The 23,614-nt window shown below is 43.3% G+C and overlaps 1 long non-coding RNA gene across 1 annotated transcript in view; it reads left to right on the forward strand.

The window, feature by feature from the left end:
• LOC143173165 (uncharacterized) overlaps window positions 1-7,460 on the forward strand; it is a 75,993-nt gene extending 68,533 nt beyond the window's left edge. Inside the window, exon 3 of the long non-coding RNA XR_012997482.1 lies at window positions 7,222-7,460. This is a non-coding gene — a long non-coding RNA (uncharacterized LOC143173165). The remainder of the gene's footprint in view (window positions 1-7,221) is intronic.
• Window positions 7,461-23,614: the final 16,154 nt, after the last annotated feature.

The raw sequence follows: 23,614 nt of genomic DNA on the forward strand, positions 1-23,614 counted from the left end.
GCAGTTCTCCCCCTTGTCAACAGGATGTATAATGACATCTTTATCCCTGAGCATCAACAGAGGTGGCTGTGGGGGCTTGGGTGTTGGGCCTCTTCCAGCACTGAGCAGAGGACAATGCCCTGCTGAGATGGGGCTTTCAGTCTGTCCTGGTTTCATCTGGGATAGAGTTAATTTCCGTCCTAGTAGCTGGTACAGTGCTGTGTTTTGGATTTAGCATGAGATTAATGTTGATAACACACCGATGTTTCAGTTGTTGCTAAGTCATGCTTACACTAGTCAAGGACTTTTCAGCTTCTCATGCCCTGCCAGCGAGAAGCTGGGAGGGGGCCCAGCCAGGACAGCTGACCCAAACTGGCCAAAGGGACATTCCATACCATGTGATGTCATGCTCAGTACATCAACTGGGGAAAAGCTGGCCCGGGGGGCCGCTGCCTGGGGACTGGCTGGGCACCGGTCCGGGGGTGGTGAGCAATTGCATTGTGCATCACTTGATTGATATATTCTTTATTATTATTATTATTTTTTTTATTATTATTATTATTATTATTATTATTATTATTATTATTATTATTATTTCAATTATTAAACTGTTTTTATCTCAACTCTCAATATCAAGTTTTATCACTTTTACTCTTCCAATTCTCTCCCCCATCCCACCAGCTGTGTGGTGCTCAGTTGCTGGCTGAGGTTAAACCACAGCACAGCCGTAGTGGCACTCACCCCTCTCACTGCTCAGCAGTGTTATCTACACCATGGCACAATGGCAATGGAGTAAGCCCAGAGCATGCTGGCTGTCTGCACTGCAGAAAGCTCTGCTGGCTGCAGCTGGAGCATTTCCCTGGTGGGAGAGGGGCTCTTCCCACTGGGAAGGAGGTGTGCTGTGTCAGCTGCTGTTTGCCAAAGTGGGCTGCCGCTCATGCTGGGCCATCCTCGCTGGAAAGAGAAACATGGGACATAATACAGGCCACACAGAAAATGAAGTCTGAATTTCATAAACAGTGGAAAAGGAATATCAGGGCAGAGAGGGGAGGGCTCAAATCAAATTTTCCTGTTCACGCTTGGCAAAAGTAATAGCAGCATTTGAATGGGAGGCTGCACTGGTTTTTGCTAGCACGGGTTTCATTTGCAGGAGTTATGTTTCATGGCAGGATGGTAAAACATGGGTCTTGGCATCGCCATGCCCATGATAAAGTTAAGCTTTAGCAATGGAGGCATTAGAAGACCCCGGTGACCTGTGCAGTGAATTTGCTGGATGGGAGACTTTCTAGTGCCCTATGGCTTTTGGTACAGCAATAAGCTTTCTTCTTTGTGGGGAATCCAAAAGTTGTAAGAAGAGCTGCCCACAAGGTTCACTCAATGATTTTTGAGGGAAACAAAAAATTCTGCTGGGAATTTTGGGTTTTTCTTTGGAAAAAATCAATAAAACTTTGTTTTTTCACTTCTTTACCTCTCCTTTCTTTCCATTTTGGTTGTGGAAAAATAAAGAAGTGACTGTGAAAAAAAAAACCAACCCAAAGCTGGTGAAAAACTGACAGTATTTGGACAATGCCAAACAGAGTAACAAAATCTGCAAAAGTAACAAAAAAAAAAAGAGCAATCCTTTTTTTCTGAACTCTATCCCCATTCCCAGTTGATGTTGAATTATCACATTTCTTCAAGAGTGTCTGTCTGAAGAAGAATTTTCCATTTCTTTCGATGGTGCTGTGGAGCAGGCAGTCCCAGTGCTAGCGGGGCAGCCTGCTTGCCCAGCTCCAGTGCAGGGGTGTGTGCTCTGCCGCTCCCTGCTCCTTTGGGTTAAAAAGGCTGTGAAAACAACTGTCAGAAAATTAGCCTAGCTTACTGCCAGGGTTGGATTTTTGAACTAGTGACACAGGATCTGCAATTTATTATCAGTCTTCTGCATTCTCCTGGATATTGCCCAGTGATTATATTTTATAACTAGGTCAAAAATATGCACGGGTAATTTAATAGTCACTTGGAAATTGCCAAATATCTTAACTGGTCTGTCCAGCAGAGCAGTCCGGCGTGGAGAGGCCAGCACCTCACCCTTGGAAGGAAGAGGGAGAAATAAATCTGCACTGGGCGGTCAGGAAACAGCCAGCCATGTGGGAAGCTTCTGATTAACCCCTGTTACCAAATACGTGGTTGATGCTACATTATAATACTCCCCCCCCCCCCCCCGATTCATAGGAAATAGCTGATTGTACAGTATTATTGTGAACATTCTCATTATTCATGTATATTTGAATCATATTAAATTGTTGACATCAGTGATATCTTCTGGTCATGCCTTCTGTGGCTAATTAATGCTGGGAAATCTAGGATTCCTAGTATATAATGAGAGTTATTATGCATTAATGATTAGGTAGATATTAATTACATTTAATAGCAAACATTTTCCTCAGAACCCAGTTGTGTATGTATGGTGCTAGATGCATGTTGGGTGATAATTTGCAGCAGTTCTCATCGCACTCCATTAGAGCCCACAGAAATGCTCCCTGCTTTGAAAATTTGCCCACTTAGCTGTGTACCTGGGAAAACGGTCTGCGGCAATTTTAGGCGTGCTTTTTGAAGGTCAGAGGATTGTTGTTTGCAGAAGCAACAGTTACGAAATCTCTCTGCTGTTAGCAAAAGGAAAACTGTTTTCTTTTTGGTCACTGTGTTCAACCTCTGTAAGGCAGCTGTTGCTGAGTTTGAAATGGACCCCTCAGAAAGCTTCCCACCACTACTGACAAGGGATCTCTAAAGAGTTACACAGGCAGTGTCTTCTTTGTTTTTAATTCCTCTTTTAATATCTCATTGCTACCGTAAATGTTGTTTTCCTTTCTGAAGACTTACAAGCTCAGTGCAGTTGGGTTAGGTTTGCAGAGAAAGCTGCATTAAGAAACCTTGAAGATGAGAGCAGGGCATGCCTGTAAAATGTTTTCTTGAAACAAGTAGGAAGCCCTGACATGCTCCAGCAATCAGTAAGAAGTCTGTTGACTGATTTAAAAGCAACTTGATTGAACTGTGCAAAGCATGAGTCACAGATCATGATGACCGATGCATAACAGCCTTTTAATTATTTGAACATTAGCCTCCAGTTTGAAGTAAGTTGAAGAAACTGGATCACCCTGTTTATTTGGATAATGAAATCTTTCTGCTATCCCTTCCCCAGCACCACCGGTGCTTGGGTGAAAGTCTGGCTTCACTGAAGCCAACGACACAGTCCCTGTTGATTTAGATGGAAAGCAGCCTACACACCTCAGTATTTACTCTGGTTTCTTAATTCTCAGTTCCTTCTCCTGCATTTTCAGAGCTCTTTTGTGGCTTCTCCTTCCATCACGCCCATGACAAGCGCAGCACCTTGGTGTCACTTTTGAAACATGGTCTAAATGAACCTTCTTAAAAAAAGGATGACAACCCCCTGTGGCTTTCCTTACTGGGTGAGGAGGTGTCTCTCCAGGGGATGGGGAGCCACCGGTGTGTGCTACCAGCTGCTCCTCAGCAAAGGCTTCAGCTGGAAAAGGCAAAAGCCAGCAGCTTTCTACCCTATGTCTGTGCCAGTGGCCGGAGCATGGTCCTCTCCTCCCAGGTGATGTTTTGGGGTGGCAGGGAAAGGGCCAAGCAGCTGAGCTCGGTGTCTGCTCAAGCTAAAAGCTGACTTCAGGCACAAGAGACAGGGCTGAGAAGGAGGGAGAGGAAGCTCCAGGTCTCCCAGTCTGCCACCGGCTAACACAAACCATAGCTGGCTGGAAAATCAGGTTTCTAAGATTTTGACAGGCCAAGTTGCCTTCCCGCACACTGGCTGGCACCAGACTGCATTGAGACCCCCATCACCGGCCTCGGCGTAAGTGTATAAACTCCAAATTTTCTTCCAGAGCTCTCTATATTCTTGGCCCTTTTGGCCTTCGGAAGGATTATATGAAGAGCCTCTGTCAGAACCTCTGTCAAGCATTGGTTGCCTGGAGAGGCCTGGTATCCCCAGCCTTGGAGATGCTTGAAGACCCTGGGCAACTTGGTCCAGCATCGAAGCTGGATCCAGCTTCAGAGCTGGCCCTGCCCTGAGCAGAGGTTTGGGCTTGAGGACTCTGAACAGTGCCATGAAAATAAATGTGTTTGCAGAAATTCCACCCTTGTTCTGTGAAACCTGCAAGCAGTGGGGAGTATTTCAATAGGTTTTGTGCGTAAGTGTGTTTTATTGACACTGTACAGGACAGTGCTGCAGATCTAGAACTGGTTGTATTCAGCTCCATTTTCTCTGTTCATACAGGTTTCACAGTACTGTCAGCACTAGGGAACCTCAGATTGCATGTCCATTCAAAGCAGGTTGGCTTTATGTGTTTAGACAACTTTGCTTTACTCAGACTGGAATTCAGTTGTTTTGTTTCTGTTAAACTAGATGAAATATTATTTTTTCTTACTTTTCTAGCCCACTCGTTGGGTTTTTGTCCCTTGCAGGCAAGGGAGGAATAGCTCTGTGGTTAAATAAGGAAAGGAGGTGTGTGGGTGGATTGGTGACATACTGCAGTGAGGTGGCGATAAGCCAGTTACCAAACCCAGATCATTAAGGAGCCCATCACAACATCCCTAATGTTATTGTCCTGTTGTTCTTACATTGCATGACCCATCTGTAGATTGCAGAGTGAGATTAGAGGAGCATTTATTCCCATCTTTATGAATAACCTGAAAGTCATTTTATGCTGATCTTATGGTGCTGCTGCTTCAAGAAATGGTCCTTCCTTCCCCCTGGTTGTCATTGCCTCTTTTCTTCTGCACTGTATTCGTACCACTCTCTCTTGGGCTGGATTTGAGACCTGGTTTGGTTGAAAATGAAGCTTTGAGTTTAGTCCCAGTTACTTTTCTGCCAGATCAGCTCCCTCCTCTCACTATCAGCATAGCCACAGGCTTGGTAGCTTTGGCACGAGGAGAGGGTGGGACCATTGGGTCAGAGCCACCCCTTTTTGCAAGGGCCAGACAGTGTCAGCGCAGTGTCCCCCAGTGCAGGGGAAGCACTGGGCTGAGCTGGCAGAGCAGGGGCCATGCTATGGCTCTTCCACCAGCCCCACTGCTGCCCTCACACACACGCTGCCTTCAGGCTTCACCCCTATGAGGGGATCCCTGCACCTGTGCAGGCCCAGGCTAAAGAGGCAGCCCCTTCCCCCAGCACGGTGACTGCGCCTATGGGAGGCAACAGGCGTGGGGAACGGGGTGCTGCCACTCAGTGCAACAGACCCCCTGGTCCCTGCTAAATGCTGGCCCTGGGGTGGGGCAGAGCTGAGATATACCAGCCGGTGGGTCAGGGAGCCTCGGGTGTTTTCTATGATTATCTTTTGCCTGTGCATGCCACAGTCCTGGGTTTGCCTTATGCAAGGTAAAGCATCGCAAAGACTTTTTTTCTTCACAGTCAGGATTTTGTGTGTGGCTTTGTGACTGTAATTGCTCTACTGAGCTCAAGTATTGAACTGTGGTCTTTAATTACATGAAAACCATTTACATTAGCAAATGCCTGACACATGTGAATTAATTGCTATGAACTGAAAATTATTTAGAGGGTCACTGTGAATGTCATGTTGTAGGTTTATGTTACTTAAGCCCCTGGGGCATACTGAGTTCACAGCTGCATTGTTACTTAAACCCATTCAGATAATGCCTCTTGTTCTTCAAAACACGGAACTAACCATGAAATTCCCTGGGCAGCCTGCTTCATGGTATTTCTGTGCGCATGTATTTGCAACAGGTGCCCTCTTTATGACTGAATGCTCCCATCCTCCCCATACTGTCCTGCATCTTTTCCCATCCCGTGGATCCCACCACAATGCCAGCTGTGGCAATCATGCCCGCGTGAAAAGCAAGAGGAAAGGAGCCACTGCAAACCCCCATCTTCCCCGCCAGCGCTGGGCAGGGACATGTGTGCATGCTGCGCCCAAGCTGAGCACCCCATCGGGCACCCCAGGTTGTGGGGTGCAGGATCCAGTGCCGACTGGAAGGGCAAGCTTGTTTGCTTGGGAAGGCAGTGAAGACTTGTATTATGTATTCAGTATTTTACGATCAAAACCAAATGTATTCCCACAGGATTAGCTTAGTACAAACTGTGCAACAATGCACACTAATCTCTTTTAAAAAACGCTATTTGAAGTAGAGATGGGGCCCAGGGCACCTGAGAAACCTGCCTGTGGCTTGCAGGGAAACTTGGTGTTTTTCATTACATTTAACTAATCAATACAGATGCCATCCTGTGTGCCTTTTCAGGCATTTCCAGCACAGGGTCTTTGCCATCAAATAGGTCAGATTATCCTATGAAAGGGAAAAATAAATCCCCCAAAATGGCATTATTACCAAAGAGATTTTTCAATAAAACTTTTCATTTCCTTTCTACATAGCCATAGGTCAAAATAAACACACACACACACACACATATCTGCTATGCTTAAAGATAGATAAGAAAGGGCTTGGAGGTTTCGAAACAGAGGCATAGCCCTGCAAGAAAAAAAAAAAAAAAGGAAAAATCCCAGGAGTATAGAACTTGTAGAATTCCAATATCAGGGGTTATTAGTTTTCATATCTTCCTGTATCTTTCAAAAATAGAGTTCAGGATTGAAAACATCTTTCACAGATGCAAAATTATCTAATAAATTTCACCTGAAAATTTTATGACATTATTTACAGTTTCCAGATAAGCAGCTAGAAACTATGATTTCCCTAACTTTTGAGGGAAGCTTATTAGGTGTTTAAATTTTAAGTGGGAAAAACAATGCACAGAAAATTTGTGTTTCCCTTCACCCTCTCATGCCCTCTCTGCAAGCTGCCTCTTGTCCTTTCCCCTTACCCTTCATTTTGCCCTCTTTCCAGCTCTTGAGCTCTGAGCCATCCTTACCCTTCCTACAGCTGTGTAAGTTATGTCTTCTCTGAGATCATTAAGAAATAAAAAACCCCAATTGTCTGTGTAATAATCCAACATTTTAAATTTAGACTAAAAACATTAAATTGAGAAACAGTGATTGTCTTTACCTTTTTTTACCACTTTGCTTAATATCAGTGACCTAGGAACCACTATTTTGTGATCTTGTTTTTTTGGTCTTTTTATTGCTATCTTGGTAAAGCTGTGAATTTCTTCTAGTTCCTATTGCCAAATATTAGTCTGAAAACCTTGTTCCCTTACGGTGATACCTTTCTATGCCTCCCTGTTCTTATGAAGCATACGTTACTGCTGCTGTTGATTTTATTTGTATTTTTTTGTAGTTTTCCAGCCAAGCCTGGAGAGCTGTGCTTTGCTCGTGGTCCTGTTGTGCAAGGACTGTGCACACCTGGCTGACAGCTCCTGAAGCGCTGTACTCCTGCTTCTGCCACTTGTGGGCCTAACTGTAAAACTGGAGGGAAGGGAAGAGGGGTGTTGACTGGGAGCTGGTCTGCAGATGGGGTTTTCATACGAATAGAAACAAAAAGGTGACAATAAAGTAATGTCAAGTGAAGCAAATATTTTGCTTTGCCTCAACAAAAAATATTTCTTGTTTCTTTTCCTTTAACCATTTAAAAACATAAACTTCAGATAAACACCTAAACAAAGCATTTCTATGAAGTCAAAGGAGTTCATTTACAGGATGTTGAAATTAAACATTTACTGCTCAAGAAGGAGTTGTCTGAGCCAAAACAATTAAATTAATTCAATCTATAGTGTTCTGAGTGTTTCGCAGAGTATGATTATGTATTTAGATCCTTCTATCAAAAGTCCCTCCTCCTCTGCTCCTGTTTAATGGGAAGAAAATGGAAATTCATTTCACAGATGGAAAAGTATGGCAGAGAGAGGGTGGGCAACTAGTTCCAAGTCCGAGGAGCTCAGCAGAAGCAAGAATCGCCTTCAGCTCCCTGCTCAACCTGGGACGGTAATGCCACTGAAGCGGTTTGGTTCTTTACCAGGTTTGTAGGTGTAGTTCTGGCCTCTGTGAAACCTTTGGGGATGCAGTTTATATGGGTGATAGGCTTTGCATGTGCAGGGCATCCCCAACACCGCTGACAGCACAGTTGCAAGCTTGCTGTCCATGACAGGCTCACCCTGCATTTCTGCCTTTCTTCTGAGGGGAAACGATAGCCAGTGCAGATGGCTGCTGGCCCCCCCGCCACAGCCCTCACCTCCAGCCCCAAAGTGTAGAGGTTAATAAAGCAGAGGGGAACAATTTGTAATTGATTCTGCCCTTTCCTGTTGCTCACGGCGGATCAAAGCCTGCACTCTCGGTCCAGGGAGATCCCCTGTGGAAATCAGTGGGGTGTTCGCATAAGGGCTTCAGGAGTCTAAAAGCAACCATCTGCCTCCAGACTAAAGAAAATAAATTCCAGGCGGCAGTTCAGAAAATGGAGTTGAGGGTGAAATTCTGATGTCTGTGAAGCACAGACCGTGATGAATGAGAAACAAGTTATTCCCAATGCACAGTTATGAATGTTTGTACCAGAAATGTGATTCTAAGGATTGCAAACAGTATCACAAACTGCCACCACCCTGTCCAGTCAACAGTAGCCCATGAAGTATTCCAGAAAAGCCTACAACTCCTGCCTGAGTTGCCCCATGTCTTTGTTAATACAGTCACCTCTCAGTTTAAAGACACTGCATGGCTTTTAAACATGAGGGTCTCATACAAAAAAAAGGTTGTGGGATGTGTGGTTTGGCATCCTGCAGCCTGGGTTGCCCAAAAGGTAAGCCTATGAACCTCTCCGTGTGTATAAGTTTAAATTATACAGATTTCTAAATGCTTATTTTTTTTAATTTATACTTACATATAAATTATGTCTATACTATATAATAATAAAATGTATACTCTACATTTATACTAAATGTGACTGCCTTGCGCCTGGCATGTAAATTTGACCAAATTACAGATTTTTTTAATGGACAATTGACACAGGCACTGCTCACTGGGAATGAGATGTGTGCTAGCCCAGTGGAAGCCATGTTCATGGAGATCTATGTTTGTGCTCTGAGTAAAACTCCTTATGGTATCTCAAGAGGCAGCACATTATTTGTAGTCCCCAGCAAAAATCCTATTTGAGATCAGTAGAAAAATTCCAGTGGACTTCAGATCAGATTATCAAAAACCTCTCTGAGATGCATTTTTGACCTCTCTCTGTTCTTTAGAAAAAGCTGGGTAGAAACATCAGGCAAGGGTAAAGAAGGAGCTTGTGGAAAATATGATGTTCTCGTCAAAAGGATTGGGATGACTGCTGAGCTTTGACCACAGCATGGGGTGAGTCCTGAGCTGTGGCTCTGCTGTGCGGGGCATGTCCCAGCTTCGCAGGCTGTCCTGCTGCTGCCTCCTAACATCGCTGCGCCTCACGGGATCTGCAAAAGATGCTGCTGCTGGAGTGCCTGGCCTGGGCAAAGAGAGAAAGGGGGGAGAGGCAGCCTGTGCTTTGCTTGTGTCAGGATCTCACCCACCAGCCCTCCCTCTCACAAAAGGAGGGTTTGCCTCCTGTTCCCTTCTGCTGTACTTTGGGCAGCAAAAATGGCTGTGGTATCTGCAAACAGGCACTCTGGCCAGTGCCAAGATTTTTGTGGGTTTCAGAGTGAAGTCAAGTTTTAAGGCAGGATTCAAAGAAAGATGAGGCGATAATGCCATGGGTATTTACTTGGGAAGCTGTCTGACAGAAAGGAAAATATGGAAGGAAGAGCAAAAGCTTTGGTTTGAAAATGCCCCCCTGGAGGCAGAAGTCAGCAAGCGAGAGGTGAGTGAGACCTGGGGTAGAGCACAAGGGACTTTAAAGCTGAGGTGAGGCACTTATACTGGATTTGGCAGGCAAGGACTAGCCCATGGAGGTGACTTAACATAAATAAGCAACTGATCTTCACAGCAGTGTTATGAGTGCTGAAAGCGTGACGTGGCTTCGTCTGGCAATGCTGGAGGAAAAGGCATTGCTGTCCTCAAGAGAGGAGCTGGCAAACAGCATAGTTCCATCATGCTGTGGGTGCCTGGATGACACGGGCAGTGTCTTAGGCAGGTTGGGTGCAGCCAGCTGGAATATTTTGAAGTGCTCTGGACACGTGGGCTGAGCAGTGTCTTCGGGTTGAAAGTGCTGCTTTTGGCTACATGAGGTGTCAAGCAGGACTGGAGCTGCTCTTCATGGTAACCATAGACACATCTGCGAGAGAGAGAGAGGACTTGAGGGGACAAATAAGAGCTCAAGTGCCCAGATTAAGCTTCAGCTGACCACTGCTTATCACAGCAGGTGTCACAGAGAGGCTGACTAAGAGCTGTGCTTTAAAAGAAGCTTGACAGGAGTCCTAAATTAGGGATGTGCAAATGGACAGAGATATAAACTGTCATGAGTCTCTTCTCAAGCCTCAAACAAACCAACCATTGACTTTTATTGTTTCCTCTGCCTTTCCACTTCCTTGATTTTTGTGGGACTCCAAATGGAAAAGTCAAAGGCTGGTTTTCTAGCATTTCCAAGAGAGATAAAATCAGAAAAACTACCAAAATTAGCTTTGTTAATATTCTTGGCATGCTTTTCCAGATTGACTTCTAGACCAAAAAGTGATTTTGATCTAGACATTTGTATACCTTCCAAACATCTGGACTTCTTGAAGTCAGCTCAATTTTACTCCATCTACTTTGGTTGTATTTCCTGTTGTACTATTAAAAGAACCACAAAAATATTTAAGCGCCAGAGGAACAGGCTTATGGGAAAATTTTCCAGGAATGAAATATATGCTCTTGGCTAGGTGTGATTAAAGAGAAGGTGTGATGAGGATTGTCTTCTAGTCATCCTGTCCCCTCAGAAGGAAAGGGAAACATCTGTGGGGCAAACCCAGTATGTAATTAGAAGTAATGGAGTCCTGCTAAGGCTCAGGCTGTGGCTCCTGGTTCCACTCTGGTTCATAAAGCATTTACTTGTGGTCTGCGGAGAACTGGCAGGACACATCTCTGACTCCTTTCTTTCCATGCTTTCTATTTCTTGGGGAGAGCAGCTGGAAATTGCTTTATATGTTCATTATAAGCTGCAGCTACAGAGGAAGAAGATCAGGTAGATCAGCTGTGACTGCAGGTAATAGTCATCAGCACTTCCTGTGTGCCTGGTAATGCTGGAGTAATTTCATAAGAAGAGGAGATATAGGAGTGAGATAGTATGTTGGAAGGAGCAGAGAGAGAGAGGGGCGTGATCAGCAAACTGGGCATTATTGTGAACTAGAAAAAAATAATATGGAGTGTGCAGAGAATGGGGCACTAGAGGGCTTGAGGACAGCATCATGAGAAGGTGTTGGAGATGCTGAAAAGCACACTCTCAACCACATGTATTGACAGGCCAAAGCACATGTTTATTGTGTTATTTCCAGTGTATCTTGAGTAAGCAGGAAATCCTCCTGATACTACATAGCAGAAATGGAGGAAGGGTGGTGGGAAGCTGAATGGCTGGAAAGACAAAAAGAGGGGGGACAAGAAAGATCAGGGCTCTCATCTGACCAGGTGACCATTGATCATGACACTAAAAATGAAGAATCTCCTGTGTGGCTGTGACTTCTCTCACTGTTGTGCACACTCTCGTTCAAGTGTCCTTTCCTCAGGTGTCCATGGAGAAATCAATATTCTGCTCCTCAGATGGTGATGGATCTCCGATGACATATTGGTCAGATGTTGACAAACTGGGATGGTTGCACACCAAGGAATTTCTTTCTGAATGGCTGTATGGACTTGTGAACGATTCCTGCTCTCCATAGTAAAGAACCATGTTGAACAGAGGCTATAATCCCTAACTGGCCAAAGCTGAATCAATACTTCTTTTCCTTTTCTAAACTCTCTGATCTAATGAAAACCTTAAAATAATCAGGTATCAAAGAAGCTATTTGTAGTTGTTGTTCAGAAGATACCATGGCAGTGAAGCTTGTGTAAAACCCAAAGAGAACGGTTAATATAGCCTGCGTGTGGAACCAGAACTTTTTCTGAAAAGGTAAAAGAAGGAATTAGAAAAATTCACAGTTCCTGTGGCCAGCAACTGTACTTGATTTTTTGCCATCTTGGTTTTTCACCGGTTGCCTGAAGTACATACTTTGTGTCTGGTCCATGTGATGCTCCATGTATTTATGGTACTACACAAATTTTGGGGACAAGGGTTCCTTTCTATATAGGCAAATTATGTATTCCTTTCATGTTGTAATTGGGACTTTGGCTTATTCTTTGGAACACTGTGTGCTTTGTGACTTGTTCTAACACTTAGGTTTTTCCATTTTATAGTGATCATAACCTGTGTAAGACTTTATTCATGGCCCAAGTAAAATAGGGGTCATACAAAATACTTTTTGTCTTTGATGATGTAATTATTCAATTGAAGCAGTGTTACTCATGGTATTACACATAGAGGTCCACAACATCCCAAATGTTTCGGTAGTGCAGCTATGCAATTTAACAAATAGTAGTAAAGTGGATGCAGGTGCTTTCTGCACTCCTTCAAGCTTGCAGCAAAATGTTTTAGATGGTCAAAGATGGCAGTCAGATCTACAATGTCAGTAGAACAGGGCAGGAAAATAACTTTACCCTTTTCTCTGTAAAGCAAGGAAAGAAAGGAAAGGAATTTAGGAGTACTAGGACACTGGTCTTGAGCACATATCCCCAGAGAGCACTAAAGTCTTTCTCAAGTTTTCAGGGAACTGGCAAATTTTGTGTAAGGACACAGGGCCATTTAACATGTTTTTGGGAATCAGAGGGCAGGCTGTATTGCTGGTGTAGATACAGCCATATTCAGCGTATTAATATGCTGAAGGGCGTACTGGAACAGGTATGAGTTTACCTTTGAGATTTTAAATACTGCTCAATTGTAAATACAGATAGCCAGAACAGAAATTATAAGTAGACCAAGACTGCCAGGTGGAGTGGTGGAGGAGCAGAGATAATGCAAGTATAGCGAAGATCAGAAAAATAAAAGAAAGGAAATGAGATGCTGCTTACAATCTGTTAATTACCCATGATGAGGAATATGTCTGAAATTGCATACCTGGAAAATTGTTATGAACTAGAAAGAATAATATGATACTCAAAATTTTCCCTGAAATTTCACCTCATTTTAAATATATTGGGCCAACCTTCATCTAGTAGCTCTGACATCTTACATTACTTGAGAATTTGGCTCATTAATTTGATTCTTTCATCATTCCAGAACTTGTTTTTTTCTAGTTGTTGGTGAGAAGCAAGTTGAAAAATACAATGTGGTAGTATTTTTAACTCTTTTAATCTGACAGTGCTCATGTATGTGTATGTGTATGTGTGCATGTGTGTGTGTATTTCTCCATACATGTAAGTAAATGTATACTACTACTATTTTGAAGCAATCAACCACAATGCAACTGTGGTAGCACTGTCCTGAAAAACACAGCGTGTTGAATATTTGCAGTGGAAAGTTTTTTATGTGAGTTGTGTAATAGATAAGCCATAAGGGTTTTGAACTGCAGACAGGGAAATATTTAGATCTACAAAAAGCCTCACTTGTCAGCTCATATCTAACTGTCTCTTTGGGCACTGAAATTTCCTCTTAAAGTATTCTCTAAGCTCATCAGGTTGCTGTCTAATCCAGAGGTGCCCAGTATCCATAAGCATCAAGGCTAACACCCATAAATTTTCCCATGGTCCTAACAGCTACATCCAGGCATAGACTTATGCACTTCATCTCGGACTTAAGCATAATTTAGATATATAATCCCCAAACATTTTGAAATGCCCTGCTCACCTAAACTCCACTGGCATCTCACTTTTTAATGGAAGCTTTCCTAGATGCCTCATGTTTTGCTTCTTTTCATTCCCAATGTGCCCCAACCTTGGCAGGGCAGAGAAATTTAAAACTGAACTGATACCCAAGCTTACTGGAACAAAGAACCAGGTGTCTTTGCGAACAGGAGAGCTCCGTCCAGTAGGTGTTCCCAGGGCACACCTAACTTGCATCAGAAGGATTAACGTTCTCATAAAAAAGAGTTACAGCAACTACTTATTCAAGAAAACAATAGGTGAGTAATGGAGGGAGGTGTGCAAAGGGAGGAGGGAATGGCTATCAGATGGGAGGGAAGACACGGGGGTCCTGATTCTGCTCCCAAAATTGTTTATACATTTCAAATCAAATTACTCGATGCAGTAGCAGGGTGGTGATGGGTCATTGGCCTCACAGGTGAGTTATCCTAACTATGTGATCCCATGCACAGCTGTAAGGTACCTAGCATGTACTAGACCAGTGCTAAGTACCTTGACATGAAAAGAGCTGAGAAAAGAAATCTGAGGTACCCTGAACTGAAACCCTGAGGCTGACTTCATAAGAGCCAGATCTCCACACAGGTTCAAGAGCTCCAAAGTTTAGGAAGATCTTTCCATGAAAACTGGTTTTACTTCTTCCATTCTCAGCTATATTCTTCTGAGAATAGTGTTTGTAGCTTAAAGGACAAAATAATATTGGGGAAAAATTTCTGTGCATTGCATCTGTTTCGTAACATGATTTTAGCTGGGGACAGGGAGGAAAGCCAGACTGACGTAATCAGCCAGCTATCCTCAAGGCAGTTGACATTTACTGCCCACAGTAGCAGAGCTGCTCTCCTAGTTGGTGGTTCCTCTCCAAAGGGGTGAATGCAGAGGAAAGACATAACATGTATGTAACTTGCTGTAACTTATTAATGAAACAGTGCTAGGCATAGTCACTAGAGATACCAAAGTTTGCAATGAGGATGGCTGTAGATTTATGCCTTCTTTTGATGTGACATAGTATCATAGTATTATAGAATATCTTGAGTTGGAAGGGACCCATAAGGATCATGGAGTCCAACTCCCTGCTCCTCGCAGGACTACCTAAAACTAAGTCATATGACTAAGAATCTCCTCTACCACTGGGATGGGCAAAGATACTTTTAAAAGATAAGTCAGGATGATTGTAAATGGGTGCACTGGTACACACTTGGCAAAACATGAACATGGAATGCTTCTCGGGTTTTGTTTTTAGTGTTTTTTGGGGTTCCCCCCCCAGTAGAACAATGTTGGTATTTAAATGATGATCACTCTTGGCCTGTCTTCAATCATAGAATCATAGAATAGTTTAGGTTGGAAGGGACCTCTAAAGGTCGTCTAGTCCAACCCCCCTGCCATGGGCAGCGACATCTTCAACTAGATCAGGTTGCTCAGAGCCCCGTCCAACCTGACCTTGAATGTTTCCAGGGATGGGGCATCCACCACCTCTCTGGGCAACCTGTGCCAGTGTTTCACCACCCTCAGCATAAAAAATTTCTTCCTCATATCTAGTCTGAATCTAACCTCCTTTAGTTTAAAGCCATTCCCCCTTGTCCTGTTGCAACAGGCCCTGCTAAAAAGTTGTCCTCGTCTTTCTCATAAGCCCCCTTTAAGTACTGATAGGCTGCCATAAGGTCTCCCCAAAGCCTTCTCCTCTCCAGGCTGAACAACCCCAACTCTCTCAGCCTTTCTTCAGAGGAGAGGTGTTCCATCCCCCTGATCATTTTCGTGGCCCTCCTCTGGACCTGCTCCAACAGGCCCATGTCTTTCTGGTACTGAGAACTCCAGAGCTGGACACAGTACTCCAGGTGGGGTCTCAGCAGAGCAGAGCAGAGCAGAGGGGCAGAATCACCTCCCTCAACCTGCTGGCCACGCTTCTTTGGATGCAGCCCAGGACACGGTTGGCCTTCTGGGCTGCGAGCGCACATTGCTGGCTCATGTCCAGCTTTTCCTCCACCAGTACCCCCAAATCCTTCTCAGTAGGGCTACTCTCAATCCCTTCATCCCCCAGCCTGTATTGATACCAGGGGTTGCCCCAACCCAGGTGCAGGACCTTGCACTTGGCCTTGTTGAACCTCCTGAGGGTCAACATGGGCCCACTTCTCGAGCTTGTCCAGGTCCCTCTGGATGGCATCCCGTCCCTCTGGTGTGTCGACTGCACCACTCAGCTTGGTGTCATCTGCAAACTTGCTGAGGGTGCACTCGATCCCCCTGTCTATGTCATTGATGAAGATACTAAACAGTACTGGTCCCAGTATGCACCCCTGAGGGACACCACTTGTCACCAATTCCCATCTGGACATTGAGCCGTCGACCACTACCCTCTGGATGCGACCATCCAACCAATTCCTCATCCACTGGGCAGTCCAGAATCAAATCCATATCTTTCCAATTTAGAGAGAAGGATGTTGTGGGGGACTGTGTCAAAGGCCTTACAGAAGTCCAGATAGACAACATCCATAGCTCTTCCCATGTCCACTGATGTAGTCACTCCATCATAGAAGGCCACTAGGTTGGTCAGGCAGGACTTGCCCTTGGTGGAGCCATGCTGGCTGTCTCAAATCACCTCCCTGTCCTCCGTGTGCCTTAGCATAGCTTCCAGGAGGATCTTTTCCATGATCTTCCCAGGCACAGACGTGAGACTGACTGGCCTGTAGTTCCCCGGGTCTTCCTTTTTTCCCTTTTTATAAATGGGGGTTATGTTTCCCCTTTTCCAGTCAGTGGGAACTTCACTGGACTGCCACGACTTCGCAAATACGATGGATAGTGGCTTAGCAACTTCATCTGCCAGTAGCAATACCTATGTAAAGGCACTGCTGCATGGTGCTTTTGCAGGCTAAGCTGTAGGAAATGTAGTAAGAAACATCTCTCCCCTGTAGCACCATGTAAAAATCAAGGTTTTGTGGCTAAAGGGATGAATAAGAAGTGTGGTTGCATACAATGATCTGGATAAATAATACCAGCTGACTGCACTTTGGAGGCTCCGTTGGGCTTTATAAAAAGTGTTTCCAGAGAGGCACAAGTGTTTTTTCGTCAAACTTGAAGGATTCTCAAAATTGGCCTAGAGTAAAAATCAACCTAAAGGAACACACTCAGCTTCAACAGCACCATAGAGTAACCTCAATCTCTCTGATGACCATTATCTCCAGCAGCCTTGTCAGTTAATCCCAAACAGAACCAGCTTGCCGGGAATACCAAACGTTTTGGCCAAGTGGCAGCTGGTTTCTTGGGAAACGAAAGACCTTGGGAAAGAAATAGTTCATAGAAAAAAACACAGGCCAATTAATTTGGGAAGATTTTTCCATACATGCTTTTTGGTTCTCAATATTTCTAAAATGACTTGTTTTAGAAACACAAACTTTATACTGCTGCATTTGCAGAAAAACAATTAGTTTCTTTGCTTCTTAGTGTGATAAACATGTAATTATCAAATCAAGACCTAACTCTAGATACAGCAGAACAAATAGGATGTTCTTGTGTCTTACATGCACAGTCAGGACTCATTTACAAGACTCATTAGCAAAAGGAAATGAATAGCTAGCCAGAAGCCAGGAGCAAAGGTAATTTTAAGTCGCCTTGGAGGTTCCTTGGGCATTTTGTGCAGCCTGAGCTTGGGTCTGCAACCTCAGATCCCCAGGAATATATGGGTGCTGCCACAGGCTTTGCTAAACTGAGTGTCTCACCAGACAGTAAAAGGTCCAGGTTTTCAAATTTACCTTGTTGTCTTAAAATGCATAAAACATCTTCACTGAATTTTAAAAGCACCCTAGCAGATGGGTGCCATTAATCTGAAGTTGCAGCTGGAATTAGTGATTGCCACATTTGTGAGCCCTGCTAGATACTCCCTGCATCTTCAGACACCAAAATGCCTTTGAAAACCTGGCTTAGATTCTGCACAGCAGCTCTTGATTGTGAAAGCTGGCAGACCACTTAGGAACACTGCAGGCATTTTGAATGTTAGGTGAATATTATAAAAAAATTTGGCAAGTCTTGTTTTTGAGACTATTCTTGTTGCTCCTATTTTGCTATAGAGTTATGCTCAGTGTTCTCTCTCTGATTATTTCCCCTTGCCTTTCTGTGCAAGTCAGGATTCTCTCCATGTTTGAATGTCCAGATTTCAGCCCCAGGTAGATATCACCTACTTGCTCTGTGTGTCTTGTCCCTCTAATATTTTCCTCTAATTTTTCCAAAGAGGCTCAGAAGAAAGGCAGAGGCTAAAATCACGCTGATTGGACTGAAGCAAGCCATGCCATCGTTTGTCCTGGAATGCCTGTGCTAGATAATTCCCTAAAAGCCACTCATGAATGCTGAATCCACTTCTGGGCACCCTTGAGGAGGTGGGACTGCAGCTGAGGTGTAACACAGGGCCTCTAGGAGGTACAGTGGGTGGGGTGGCAGGTGGCACCACTGTCACCCTCCTTGGTCGGGAGACTCCAAAGATGATCAAGAAAGTAGCAGTAACATTAGAAGAACTGGAAAAGTATTGTGTGTGAAGGAGGCATGTGATAAGGAAAGGATAAGACAGTGGCTTTGTGCCCTGGAAGTCTTTCAACTTTCCACACTTCAGCAGGGCAGACCGCCAAAACCCCACAGGTGTTTGCTTCACGTAACTGAAAATGTGGGGTCTGAGGAGCTCAGAGCTCACTGCAGAGCTGTAAAAGAGCTTGGCCCCAATGTGCAGATTTGAATTATTATTATATTAATATTCTTTCTTAATATTGTCAGAAAAGCCAACTTTTTTCCCATGAGAAATTCTGAATCTTTTCCTTTACTGAAATCTGGCCAGGGATCCTGCTGACAGAAAGGTTAATAAAGGAAGTGAGCTATCCAAAGGGCTCTGACAACTTTTATTATATTTTTTTTATCTACCACACAGACTTGCATTTTAACCTTCAGGGTTTCAGGAAATATTGATGCACCAGAAAATGGGTGTGATCCTTGCCATAAGTTGCTGATGCCAATTTGGAAATAAGTGAGAGTTGTGTAAAGGTTGCTTTAAACTGGTGTGGTTTTCAGATCATGATTTGGATGCAGAAAAGACGCATTCAGGGCACTCCTTCCCTCTTAATCTCTCCTTCAGTCTTTGTTTGTTTGCTTGTTTGTTTGAAGCACTTTCTTTTCCTTCCCTATTGGAGGATACTGTGACTGCACAAGCAGGGTTTCATATTTAAAGTAACAGAGTTGGACAAAATGTTTCCCAGCCGAAGACCCAAGCCCAGGGCCTGGGAATAAATCATAGAGCTTAACAGCAGTATTTTAGAGATTTTAAAGCTGAGACTTTTAAACAAGCTTTCATGGAATGGAGTTTTACCGGTTCATTGACTCATCTAAAATTAAATGGAATGTTTCTAAGAAGAACTGCTGCAGCAGCAAAATCCAGTAAGAAGAGAGAAAATATACAGCTTGAACAGAATTGTTCTAACAAACATTTCTAATGTTAATTCTGCAGAATGCTGCAAGTGTTTTGTGCTAGCTCAGTAACTTCAAGCAGCCCTGAGCTCCCAAGTCTCATCAACTGTGGAACAGCATGGAAGGCATCCTTAAATCTCTAGCATAGTTGGTCTAGGTCAGAAGTCTGGATCCAAAACTGGACTCAAGATTGAATCTCTTCATGAAGTTTTGAATTTTAATTCTGCAAAAGCCCATTTTAGAAATGGTCTTTGTCACAAAATTGGGTTTTGGTTTTCGGTTCAGGATATTTAAGATTTTGGTTTGGTTTTGAACATATCCAGTTTTGAATCTCTGGTTGAAATCTAGTGGTCAGTTTCTACCTGCTGCTAATTTCTAAATATTTTTTTTGGTGCCAGAATGAAAGAAGCAGGATCTTTCTGCTTTTATTGGTGTCGAGCAGAAATCAGGTCCCTCAAGAAATTGATTTGTACCTGTATGATCTGATGCAAGAAGTTGAAGAATCAGGCTATGTGTTTTCCAGAGCACTGGTATCCACTTAACACATGCTTTCAAGACTCTCTAGTCCCTAATTCTTTCTAAGGATTCCTCCTGCATCTCCTCTTGCATTTGTGTTCCATGACATTTTTGACAGGGAATATGTCTTATCTATGTTTGGAAAGTGCTTTATAAATTTACAGCACTATATAAATCTTTTTATAAGAATCAGAATGTAAACCTTTACCAACTACAATAACATGAGTGGAAAACTCATTTGTTCATTTCTCAATGACTGACTAAATATTGTCTTTAGTGTTACATTTATAGGAAGTTTCTTTGTATGTGCTTTACTGTAAATGTCATTCCTAGAGGTGGAGTTAGGAAAACCAGCAATTCAATACAGATATTTTACTTTTCTGGAGTGGCAAAGAACTTTTCTCAAGTTACACTGCATCCTTCAGGCAGACGGAAAGTAAGATGGGCCCTTAATGCTATGGTGAATTGGAGCAATAAGAAGTGTGTTTGGTTGTCGGGATTTATAAAGCCTACCTGGGAGGATTTTTTTTGCAAAGTATTTTCCAAACCCCTACACTTTTCAAGCCTCCTTCATTTGGGGTTTTTCCCAGCATATAATCTCCAGTAATAGTTTCAACTGTAGACAAGGATAAGTTCATGCCAGAGCAGTCTGAGATGATTTATCTGTGCTTTTTTTGAGGAATCAGAAAAAGTGTCCTTGGCTGCTGTCTTTGTATGGCAGCCCTTCCCTCCAGACAGAGCAGCCCTGCACATCAGCCTGGCATGGGGCAGGCACGGGAAGACATGCTGCTTTGGGGAAGACTGTGCCTTCCCATGGCTGATGTGGATAGATGCTGTGTTCAGCCCCGGGTGGCCCCAAATGGGAATAGCCAGATTTTACACTTCCTTTGCCCCCACTTTGCACATGCTTGTGCAAGGCATGAGGTAGTGGAAATCACATCCAATAAATCAAACTAAATTCCTTTGCAAAACTGAGATGCAGACATGCATCTCTTCCTGCTTTATTGCTGAGGTTCCTATTGAGATTTCCTGCTTATAATTTATTTCACATAAGCTGATTAAAAAGTCATTAGAAAACAATCAAATATCTCCATAGATAGAACAGGATTACAAAGATGGTGCATTTATTCTTTCACCATCTTGCTGTGTTAATAGAACAGCTGCTGCTACCACTCTTTTAACATGGCTGATCATTCTTGCCCAAGTTCATCTCCACTGAAAATAAATGTTTTGGGTTTTATGTCAAGACAATTAACAGAGACTTCTAGAGACAATGTACATGTAGTTTTTACTTTTCTAGACACATACATTCATAGGAGATTAGAAATATTGCTTGGAAGGGATTTCTGGAGATCACCCAGTTAAAACTCTTGCTCAAAATGGGAGTATCATCTGATGCTAGACCAGGTCAGCCACAGCTTTGTCTAGCTGAGCCTTGAAAGCCTACAAGGATAGATGTTCAGGAGTATCTTTGGGCAATCATTTCCAGCACTGTACCATGTTCTTACTGTAAAAGTTTGTGGCAAATTCATGCATGCTCTTATTTTTTGTCGGACTAGTTATAATAGGAAAATGGCTAATGGATCACATTTTATTATGAGTTAGCTATCCTGATATAAAAATGCAGACTCTTTTGCACTGAAGACAGAGGTTGCCAGAGAATGGTCATTAAGCATCAGGATTCAGAGGGCTGAAGATAATTTCATCAAAATACTGACCTGCCAAGCTGTTGATCATTTGCCTGTTTAGACGAAGTGCACAAGCCTGGGATGAAGGATGGCAGTGCTCAGAGCAGATGAGACCATCTCAGGAACTTGCTTCTGTCTTCTGAGGTCAGAGTACCAGCTGGAGTGTCACTGCAGAGGACCAGAAAGGGGATGATATGACAATGTGACTGTGTATTTAACAAATATATGTACATGGAGGGAGAGGGGGAGAGCAAGTGAACACCTTTGTGTAGAACAGAAGCTTTGTTCATTTGGGAATGGCTGCATTATCCAGAGCAAGGAAGATCCTTAGGCACATATGGAAGTCCAGAGCAAGTGTGAAACAAACTCATTTTGCCACTTCACATCTTCCCCCAGTTACAAAAACATTAAACATTGGCAGAGGTGCGTTATTGCCATCTTTCTACTCAATCTCTAAGCTGGGATTGCTTAATGTCATGAGTCCAACAGGACAAGCCTCTAGCAGGAGCGTTATAAATATCTTCCAAATGATCGGTTACACCCACATGCTGTCTTTTCTTTTAACGGTAAGTTTTCTGGAGAAGAATTCCTTGCAGAAAATTGTTTGAGAGGGCAGCATCATTGGGGAAGCTGGATTGGTAAGCCATAAGGGAGGCTGCTCGCTTGCTCACTGGAACTGAGGCAGCATGTGCGGCTACACTGCTTAGGGTCCTTGGTTAGTTTAACTGATGGGAAAGAAATTAGATGTTATTTGCTCACTTCTGCCTCACACTGTAGTCAGCATGGTTGTTGAAAGGGGAGAGGGATGTTCAGAGTGACTGCATGTCCCTCCTGTTTTTTTGAAATCAGTAAACAAAGATTTCCATGGCTGGACTTGTGGTTTCTGTGTGCTAGTTATTATGGCTGCAGTATGACAAGGTCTCTCCTAGGCAGCTGTTTACAGAGAGCCACTACCTGAACAAGAGTCTCAGTGACACGCTTACACCTCATTTCTGTAAATACCTCCTAATAGCTATGTCTAAGAGCCCCTGAGGCCTCTGTGAACTCCTGCTGCGGGGGTGATGCTGAACAGCATGTTCCTGAGCGTCCCGGTTTCTTCCTCTGTGCTGAGGGCTCAGCTCTGCCTGCAGCACCGTGGGTAGGAGTCAGACTGGTGTGGCATTGTTCCTGGGCTTGGCACCGACACGCCACATAATGTGATAATCCCTGTGAGTGGAATCTGCGCTGTCCTTGGCCAAAAAGCTGTACTCGGAGGTAAACTTCTGACCTTGTGGCTTTTTTTCCCAAAAAAATGTTTTGGAATGAAGTAATTGCTATCCTTTCATAAGCCATTCCTCACTCGGAGGATTTGATTCTCCTGTGTGCTACTGTGGTTTTTAAAAGAAACAGAGAACTCTTCATATGGCCAAGACACTCCAGGACAAACAATCAAGGAGGCACAGCACTGAGACAACCAGGTTCTTCCAAAAAAGATCATTCTGTAAGGCCCGTAACTATGCAGTCTCACTCACGCTTCGGCTCAGGACAATGGTGCTTTGTGTCTTGCTTATTCACCATTAGCGTAATCTACTGAGCAAAAGGTATTTATCAAAGAAACACATAATTTTTTTTTTTTAAAATGATTGCACTTGAGACATTATTGATCTAGCAATGCATAAAAAGTGACATTTCTTGAAAGTTTTTAAGGGCTCTTCGGTTCAGTGCTAGTATGCATAAGATAAGTATGTATCTACAAGTTGAGACATGCAGTGCTTCATCCTTAACTTGTGGGTTTGTGTAAGTACTTAAGGATATGATGTGCTGAAGGAGCATGTACAAAGGAAGAGCTTTAGCTGAGAGATAGTCATAGTCTAATAAATATCAGTCTCTTAGAAGACAACCACAATTGCTTTAAAACCAGAAAAAAAGTACAGTTAATTTTATATAACAGTGCAACATTTTTACTCTGCACATTTACGGAGGAAAAAGTGCAAAGACAAAGAAATCTAGGTATTAGCCAGTATCTTAATGAGCTATAGTAATAGTTCCTACATGTAGGGGTGAAGAGGATAACAGACTTGGTTTTCTGCCCACAAAATGCTGTCTCCAACTTTTTAAGCATTCTTTACTTTACTTCCTGTTTTGCATGTTATAATTTTAATATGTCCAATAATTGGACCTGCAACTCCTTGTGGATTCAAGTGAGACTACACAGACATCTACCAGCGTGATTTGCTGCAATCAAGTAATTGATCATTTGCAGACTATATCCTCATTTGCACCCAGTAATTGTGTTGAAAGTTA

The sequence above is a fragment of the Aptenodytes patagonicus genome, chromosome Z, assembly GCF_965638725.1.
Source record: "Aptenodytes patagonicus chromosome Z, bAptPat1.pri.cur, whole genome shotgun sequence".
In the NCBI taxonomy this organism is placed as follows: domain Eukaryota; kingdom Metazoa; phylum Chordata; class Aves; order Sphenisciformes; family Spheniscidae; genus Aptenodytes; species Aptenodytes patagonicus.